Source organism: Anneissia japonica, unplaced genomic scaffold (genome assembly GCF_011630105.1).
Source record: "Anneissia japonica isolate Jap-2015-1 unplaced genomic scaffold, ASM1163010v1 scaffold1208_len1460985_cov181, whole genome shotgun sequence".
In the NCBI taxonomy this organism is placed as follows: Eukaryota; Metazoa; Echinodermata; class Crinoidea; order Comatulida; family Comatulidae; genus Anneissia; species Anneissia japonica.
The window spans coordinates 1,291,974-1,301,062 of NW_022688484.1; the positions used below are offsets into that span (position 1 = coordinate 1,291,974).

The 9,089-nt window shown below is 32.2% G+C and overlaps 1 long non-coding RNA gene across 1 annotated transcript in view; it reads left to right on the forward strand.

The window, feature by feature from the left end:
- The first annotated feature begins 2,762 nt into the window (after positions 1 to 2,762).
- Positions 2,763 to 9,089, forward strand: part of LOC117122340 — a 33,154-nt gene continuing 26,827 nt past the window's right edge. The window contains exons 1-2 of the long non-coding RNA XR_004447699.1: positions 2,763 to 2,857; positions 3,482 to 3,677. This is a non-coding gene — a long non-coding RNA (uncharacterized LOC117122340). The remainder of the gene's footprint in view (positions 2,858 to 3,481; positions 3,678 to 9,089) is intronic.

The window sequence follows — 9,089 nt, forward strand, 5'->3', positions numbered from 1 at the left end:
CAGTAGAGATACAAAAATGATAAGCAACAGCTAAAAAGTAAACGTAAGTAAACAGCCAGAAATAGAACCAGAGCTTTCGGACAACACTAGTCCTTCCTCAGTGGCGAGTATGTATATATATATACATTTAGAAAATAACAATAGAATCAATAACAATCAATTATAAATAATTATCAAAAGAAATTCAAAAAAATATCTATGTAATTTTAATAGTGCATTGCAAATTATGATAGCATAACATGTAACATACAGTATATATATGTACAACCGGTAAATATTCTACCTATAAAATACGGTAGGTATTTTTTCATAATCCTATTTTGATTGGGTTGTGGTTAGAATTTCATTGTTTATATTTACTTCTTGTAGACATCATTTTCAACTTTCAGATTTCTTGGCTAATTAGGGCACCCGACACCACAAAAAATGTAAATTTGTATAAAAAAGTTTTTCTTTATTTTTATTATGCCCGTCATGGCCTTGAAATCTCCCAAAATATGATAATATGTATATTTCTTCCTGAATCTCATTTAAAGTATTTAGCCATCCCATTACTACACTGTTTATATTCACCATTAACATTTTCATTTTTATTTTTTCCTCCATCTGAGTGTTTTTGGAAGAAATATTTGCTATAATAAGAAAACAAAATTTTATTTTTATTTTTGTTCTGCCGTCCTCTGACGATCTTTGAAATGTTTGCGAAACAGGGTATTAAAAAAGTCTTGCCATATGATAAGTGGTGCTCTTCTACTACTTATTGGACTAAGAAGTATTGTACAGTAGAACATCGTTTTTACGTACCCCAGTTATACGAACCCTCGGTTTTATGTACGCCTCGTATCGACGATGACGTTATAAAAAAAACCCCGAAAATATTCAAAACAAACAGCCCTTTTCAGAGCAACCATAAGTAAAAAGACTATAACAATAAACTATAACAATAAACAAACCATAATGCAACGTATTTTCATTAAACAGCAACGCAGATTGAGTCTAATATCGGGTTGTTGGGTTGTTATAATCTAAAACCACGTGAACTGAGTGAGATGAACAACTACCGATGGTGCTCAAAATAATTGCTTTCCTCCTTAGCTTTGTGTGGCAAAATCGTCTGGTCGAATTTTCTACACGAAGGTGACTAGACATAGTTTCGTACACGAACGCTAATTGGTTGGCTCGCCCAGTGCATAACACATGGTTGCTGTTTCACGTACACGAATGCTAATTGGTTTTAGTTTGTCTCAACAGGCCTAGACAACACCACAGCTCTGTTGTTTAGAATAGGCATGAAGGGGAACTCCCAAGTTATACCTTTGTCGTATAGGTAATCTTATAATATTTTCATATTCTTTAGTTAAATAAAAGATATAAGGTGATGAATTAATACAACTAGACACATGGTTTTTATTTGAACACTTTATAATATGACATTGTAAATTGATGAATAAAAACACTAAACACATGGTTTTATTCGTAGGCCTACAGTAGAGGCTAGGTCTAGCCTAGGTAACATCGTTCGTTCATACGTTTATTGAGCGTTACGTACATATTAGGTCAAGGGTTACCATAAATTTAACCCAACCTCTATTTTACGAATCCCTCGATTTACGTACGCCCTCCGGTCCCGTACCGTACGTAAAATCGAGGTTCTACTGTACTAACATCAGTAAATTATCATCACACACAAAATTTAAAACATTAAAAAAAAAAGATTCAATAGTTCCATCTGGTTTTGTATCAATATGTCTAATATATTTTTAAATAAATAAAAACGTTAAAAAAAAGAATAAAAATATATTAATTAAAAGAAGAATAATTGTGCAAGTATTACGTGATGGTGCGAGGCACTAAAACAAGTACAGTACTCATCCTAGTTTGAATTAAGGAGTTCAAACATTAGTTGACTTTGTAATTGACTTTGTCATGCCAAGGTCAATGTCTAATTTACATGTAACTCACTAATTATTTAGATTAAATTGATTGATTGAGGGTGATGTCAGATATAGGGCAAGAATGTTTTGTGTCCATTAATAGACTGAAGTTTCATAATTGAATGATTTAAAAAATAAATAAAAATTGCCATTAATTTTAGCTTTATTTTTAAGAAAGCACTCATGCTTATTTAACAATAGTGAATATAATTATATTTAAATATGAATTATTATAGCAAGTATCGTAACAAATTGTTTCATAAAGTGCGGTTGGCTGAAAGGTATTGTTCCTGAGTCTTGGGGGCTCACTTTTAAATATTTCTATACAGGGAGGTGCCGCATTTACGGGGTATATATTTGAGGACTTGGTAGCACAAGTGTGGCAATTATGGGGGAAGTTGCAGCATTTATGGGATATATTTCTGAGGACTCAGTAGCACAAGTGTGGGAAATAACCGGGGTGAAATTGGAAGTTAAAGTCCCTGGCTGGCCCATCCTTTGTCAAAGTGCCATGATTTTATGCACGATTTTAGCCGGAATTTCAAGCTAGACTGGGTGCTAAAAGCCATTAAGCCCCTTGCTAAGCCTACCTTTGGTACAGCCACAAGATCGGTTTTAATTGGAGTCTGTTGTTTGGCTCCTCGAGTAACCTTCATATTGAGGGTGAGGGAGATTCTGTGTACCTGTACATGTCCATAAATGTTGTACCGTACAGTAGTTCAACTGTGTGGTGCTGCACTGTATATATGAAATGAAATGGCTTTAAAATTCAATATTTTACATGTCATTACTTCCATCTTTTCTTGTTTTTTTTTGTTGTTTTTTTTCAGTGAATGGCCAAGATTTTCTTCAATTGAAAAGATTATGTGGTTGTTTTTTACTTTGTCTGTGAAGATATTTCATCATACATATTTTTTTTTCTGGTGAGTAATTGATCGATTACAGTTATAAAGCACTCAAAGAAAACGTCTGGCAGTAGAATAAATAATACTGTACTCCATCTAGGAAGTCAATAACCATAAATTATTTAGAGAATACAAACACAACACACTTCCTGGCCATAAAAAAATTCTGAATTTCCTAATCAATTCATGTTATTTTATATCCAGTCATTAACATGAATAAGACTGGGAATCCAATGTTGATTGTTCGTTAAGTTTGAATTTCAAACCACAATCCTTTTAATAATTGTAACAGTGAGTCATAAAGCCAACATGTACTTTGGTCCATTTCAGGTGAAGTCACACTAAAGTAAACAATTTTTACAGTCTGTTAAAGTTTAAGAGTACAAAATCTAAGCAAATATAGAAATTAGTAAAATAATGGAAACTTTGAACGAACTCTGATATAGAAATTCTTCATACTGGTCATTTTAAAATCCGTGAAAAACTGGCAATCTAGATCTCAATATAAACACCAAATATAATTGACCAATGGAAATTTGTGTAGTAGATTTTAACATTGTGCAACTGTTATAACACTCCCACTTAATTTTGTACAGATGTGTAAATATCTCTACCGCCCTCGTGTGTTTAGTAATTGTATAGGTAAGCTCACACAGAGGAGATGATTAACCACAGGCTTGTCAAACACAGTTGGAAAAGCTAGCAACACTGCATGCTGGAATTTATGTTACACTCATCTCACTTCCAATGTGCATATGAAAAGAGCATTTTTGTCTGTAGGATCTTTCAAATTAGATGATTTTTTAAAGGATATTTTCTATGATTTAGAAGTCATCTGGTAAGTAGTTATTCATTGTGATTTTCTTGGCTGTAGTAATTTCCATCTACCTATGTAAATTTTGATTCTGGAATAGATGAGTAATAAGCTTGCTTATAAAATATTCTAAGTATACTGTATTATTAGGATGGGGAATTATTCAGCCAGTGAAAAAAAAAATATGTTAATATTAATGAGGAGGAACCTCATTATGAATAAATGATGCTGTTTTGTGCGTACATATTATTATTAGTGTTATGTGTAAGCCTTAGGTAGGCTTATTTAGGCAGATTGTATCCTCATCTTGTTGATTGTTTTTATGTTCACCTTTCATCGTTGAAGACCGGACCGTAAAATTATTTTGAACGACCTTATCAAATGTCAGATTATGAATTTAAATCAACACTAAGGAATAATCGCAGGTTTATCGGTGCGAAACTGTCATAAAATAACTTTTTTTTTTAGAATACTTAAGGAATTGATAATTTGAGAAATAATTAAATAAGATGCTTATACTGCTAATTTCATTTCCATAGCAACAGGCACTGTATAATTATCCACTTGGTTGACTTATATGTATCTGTAAGTAGATTGGTACCATATTGATAAAATTACACCTAGGCTGAATTGATTCATGGAAAATTAGTGGCATTATGTTTTGCTTCCAGCTTCCACTTTCCAGTATCCTAATCATGTTTGAGCTATTGAGGGCTTAGAGATTATGGTGTACTACTGTAGATAAAAAGCTAATTGGTCTTTGGTTGTCTGCAATGGTACTCCAGATATTTCCCAAAAGGTGGTCCAACAAGTCCAGCAGGGGTCTGAACCATGGGGGCCACCTAGGGCAAAAATCCCAGAATAACACCTTTGGTAGTGGTTATAGGGGGGAAAGATGTCCTAGTAGGATGGTAAATATAATCACAAATACTTTTGTTTTAATTAATATTTTTATTTCAAAGGCCAAAGTGATGTTGGGCGACAAAAGAGTCCAACATCACATTATCGTCCAATGTGTTCAATCAGTTGCATTTTAAGATCATGTAAAAAAACTGAACTATTATTTAAATAATTATAATTTTGTTCAGTATATTTAATTTAGCATCTATAATCTTGCATGTTATTAGTACTTAATATGCAGACTAAGAAATTCATACAGAAATATTGAGAGAGCTTAATGAAAAATAAAACAAAAAGCGCAGTGAAGTAAAAATCGTGCAATATCTCAATGATCATATTAATTACAAGTGTTAAATATGTTTTAAATTATGAAATTATGATTTTGAGTTCATTTATCCTTCACCTTGTTAAATTGCTTCATAAATGTTGCATCTTGTTATATATCTTTATTGTATTATTCATCAGTCACACTATACAGCAAACTGCAAGTGTCGATAGACTAGATTATGGCGTTTAATTATTAATAATTAAATGGCAGTGGATGAAAAATTAATTTGTAATAATTTTCTAGTCCAGGGCTTTAATACAAAATCAGATCTAGGAGTCAATATATTAAAAACAATTAAAACCTCTCAAATTTATATTTCAGAAGATCTTTTGGAATATCATTAAAATATGTGTGCAATATTATACAAAAAAAGATAAAAGTATATACAATAGCTACAGTTGTTAATGATTAGTGAGTTGTTTCTACGGTAGTTTAACAACTTACAACTCTCTTCCCCCCTCCCTCCCGATTATGGGTTGAATAATATTGTGAGTGTAATATGTTTCTTTTTATTGTGTGTATTTGCATTGTTAACTGCCGTAGATGGAATTATTATCAAATAACCATTGAATTTTAAATATAGGTGTGTTTCTCATTGAAGTCGGCATATATAATATCATTATGCTGTACAAATATGCACCGATCAAAGTACACAAACTGATTATATTCGCGTGTCAAGTCTATGTACACAAGTAAAATGACAATGAGTTCTCAGATTAAAAGACTTGTAAACCTGGTCTATCACCAGCCACACGTCACTACATCCGCACCGTAATGGTGGGCGGTATGCACGGCACAGACAGGCTTAAGAGTCAAAGGCTTAGTAGAAATCTTGGTCTATAATCAACAACATGCCACTGCAACAGTATGGCAGTATGGTAGGCGGCATGACTTAGACAGCACAGCAGACCTGTAGGCAGAATTTTCAGTAGTGGTCGGGGTGGGTTTGCAAGCAAAGCAAGGCTGGGACCGTCACCCCAAGTGAAGGCATGTATAGCATCTTGGGATAATTGGGAACGATTTTAGATAAATAATCATAAAAATTAAAACTGTAGGCTGGATATAAGCAATTTTGTACGACAATGAAAATTATCTTTAAATTGCCTCCAGCACGTGCTAAAAAAGCAAATAAATAATACATTAAAAAATAAATAAATAAAATAACATAAATAAATTAATTAATAAAATAAATAAATAAATATTCATTCATAATGTAAACCTGATTTCCCTCACTGTTGTAATCATTTTTCTTTTATTTTGATCTGGTTTTTCCCTTCATTGTAAAGCGCTTAGAGGTTTCTTGCATTTTACGCTATATAAGAATAAATTTATTATTATTTTTATTATTAAAAATTATTATAACATTTTTTAAATGCCTCTGGGGTCACAATGCTTCTGATTTCTGGCCATGTAGTCATCCTTTTATCCAGCCCTCTTGATCATCTGTCCACCTGTACATCAATAAATGGTTGGTGTTCATTGTTTTCTATTAGTCTATTTTTGAACTGTACATAGGAACTCATGGTTGGCATTTCTTGGACAGCTCATGACATTGAAGACTGTTTTTCCCACCTGGTATGTGTATAAATTACTCAAAACTAGCTACTGTTCTTTGGATACAGTAGTCCAGCATTGGCATTGTAATTTAACTTGTGACAACCTTCTAAAATCATGTCTTTTCACAAATTTTGAGTATTAAAGTGATATACTAGGGTGGTGCCAGTAGATTTCAATAATAATAATAATAATAATAATAATAATAATAATAATAAGAATAAGAATAATAATAATAATAAGAATAATAATAATAATAATAATAATAATAATAAGAATAAGAATAAGAATAATAATTGAACATTTACAGTATAATGCGCCAGTATTCATCAGAGATGCTCATTGACCTGTATGCACTGTACTGTACCCTGTTTCTTTGGAAGATTCTGTTAGGCTTATAATTTTAAATTATGCTTATAATTTTACTCCTTCAGCATAATTTTAAGCCAATTTGCATGAAGTAAAACAACTTCTAGGTGAGGTCCATTGACTGTCTTGCTAGACACCGCCAACATTTGAGCACTTGTGAGTCATAGATCGGCAGACTTTGTGCCTTAAATTGCCAATAAATGGTACGATGTTGTTTTTAGTTCGGCTGGCTTCAAGTGTTTTGTGAGTGTAGGTTTATGGTTTAATTTTTTTTTGTTCGTTTTCTTTCGTTGTTGGGACGACAACAGGAGACACTATACAAATCGCAGATTATTATTATTATTATTATTATTATTATTATTATTATTATTATAGGGTAGGGAATGAAGAAAGGATGGTACCATTTTAAGTAGGTCATAAGCTGCTTAAATAAGGTCATACATTATGTTCATTATTACCCTTTCTACAGTCAACCAGATGAGCTATATTAAGCATCCTTGATATACTGTATAATATAGCACATTATAAATGTTCAATTATTACTATTAGCCATCTGTATACACAAGCTTTGGAAATCCTTCAAATAATCAGGGAGGTTCTGTATCTGACAACTGACCCAAATAATAATGATAATTTGTAGTAAAAGCCAAGGTTAATAAGTTGAGAAAACAAGTTGTTGCATAATTGGATTTGACTGCACTTAATACAACAAGCCATGATTATAAATATTATAATTTAATAATAAATTCATTTTCAAGGAATATGACATTTATATTAGGAGCTGTTGAGGTAGGACTATATAATAGATTTCTAAACAATATTTTACTTTTAGTTATTTTATTAACTGACAAAGACAATTTTTATATCAAATGTTTATATTCAACATTATTTTAATTATTTCACAGTCCATGTTTATGGATGTACTGTATGCAGTAACCGAAACTGTTACATAACACATTTTGTATTGCCATTATGATGTAATAGACTAACTATATTAGAGTAGTTGAGCAACATCAGATACAGTACATTCACACCTTCATTTAAGGCATAACAATGGATGTATAACTACATTCTTGAATTTTATTTCTGATTGATTTTTATCTCATTCATTTTTGGTCAATTCATAAATTTTTTGTTTAGTAAATTTAAATTTATTGTTTTGAATGCACCATCATTTGACGTGTGCCACTGTTATAGAAGTGTATGTTCAAATTCATTGTTTAAGACACTATCAAACATTTTATTGAGAATTAGCTATTTTTAAATTCTTTTTACTATTTTTTGTTTTTTAATTATTATTTTTGATGATGGAATTAAAAAATGTCGTCATTTGTTGTTATTTTTTATCTCATTAAATTTTTATCCATAATTTAATAATAATGATTATTATTATCAAAATCAGAATAAAAAGTATATATTGTTTTGCCATGAATTCACATTTGAACAATTTTTAATGGACCTAGTCTACATGCCTGGATTACATGGAGAGAGGAGCTTACAGTAGCTCAGTCGGCTAATCTGGTGGTAGCCACTGTGGAGATCTCTAGGTGCCCGGTTCAATTCCCATCACTGCCTCTTCTTGCGTTTCAGCTGGAGGGCTGAAATACAAGTGGCAATAGCGCACTGTCTTTCAGATGAGACATTTAAGCCGTTGGTTCCGTGTGCATTTATGCCCATGTTCATGTTAAAGAACGCAGAACACTTTTCTGAAAAGAGTAGGGGATTTCTCCCGGTGTACTGCCCAATCACCGCCAGAAGGACCCCACTAGAAATAAGTCTTCTAGACTTTTGTGGGCTATCCTTGGTGTTTACACCGAATAAATCCAATCTAATCCAATCCAACGTAATTTTAGTTACACCAAAGGATTACTGTATTATACACAAACAGTAGAATACAATACAGTAATAAACCTGTATTTTAGGGTCTCAAGAGTTAATGTTGTCAAGTCAAATCTAGTCAGAGTAGAGAAATGTTTCATGTGATAGATGAATTCTGATTTAAGTAGGTTTGTTGATGGATATTTTGAATAATCCAATGTTTATTTTGCTCTATTCCTATAGGATTTTCAATCTTAATAATGTTTTTGCATAAATTTGATAGCCTTTCGTTGAATTGAAGTCACTAGAATTGGAACAATCATGCGCATCATCTTCTGATCCATGGGGAATATTCCGCATGAATCAGCATAATGCTGCCAATGGCTTTAACAGAACATTCCCATTATACCTGGCGTGGTACCAGGGACAAATAGGGAGTATGAGATTTGAACTCCCCCTACCCACCA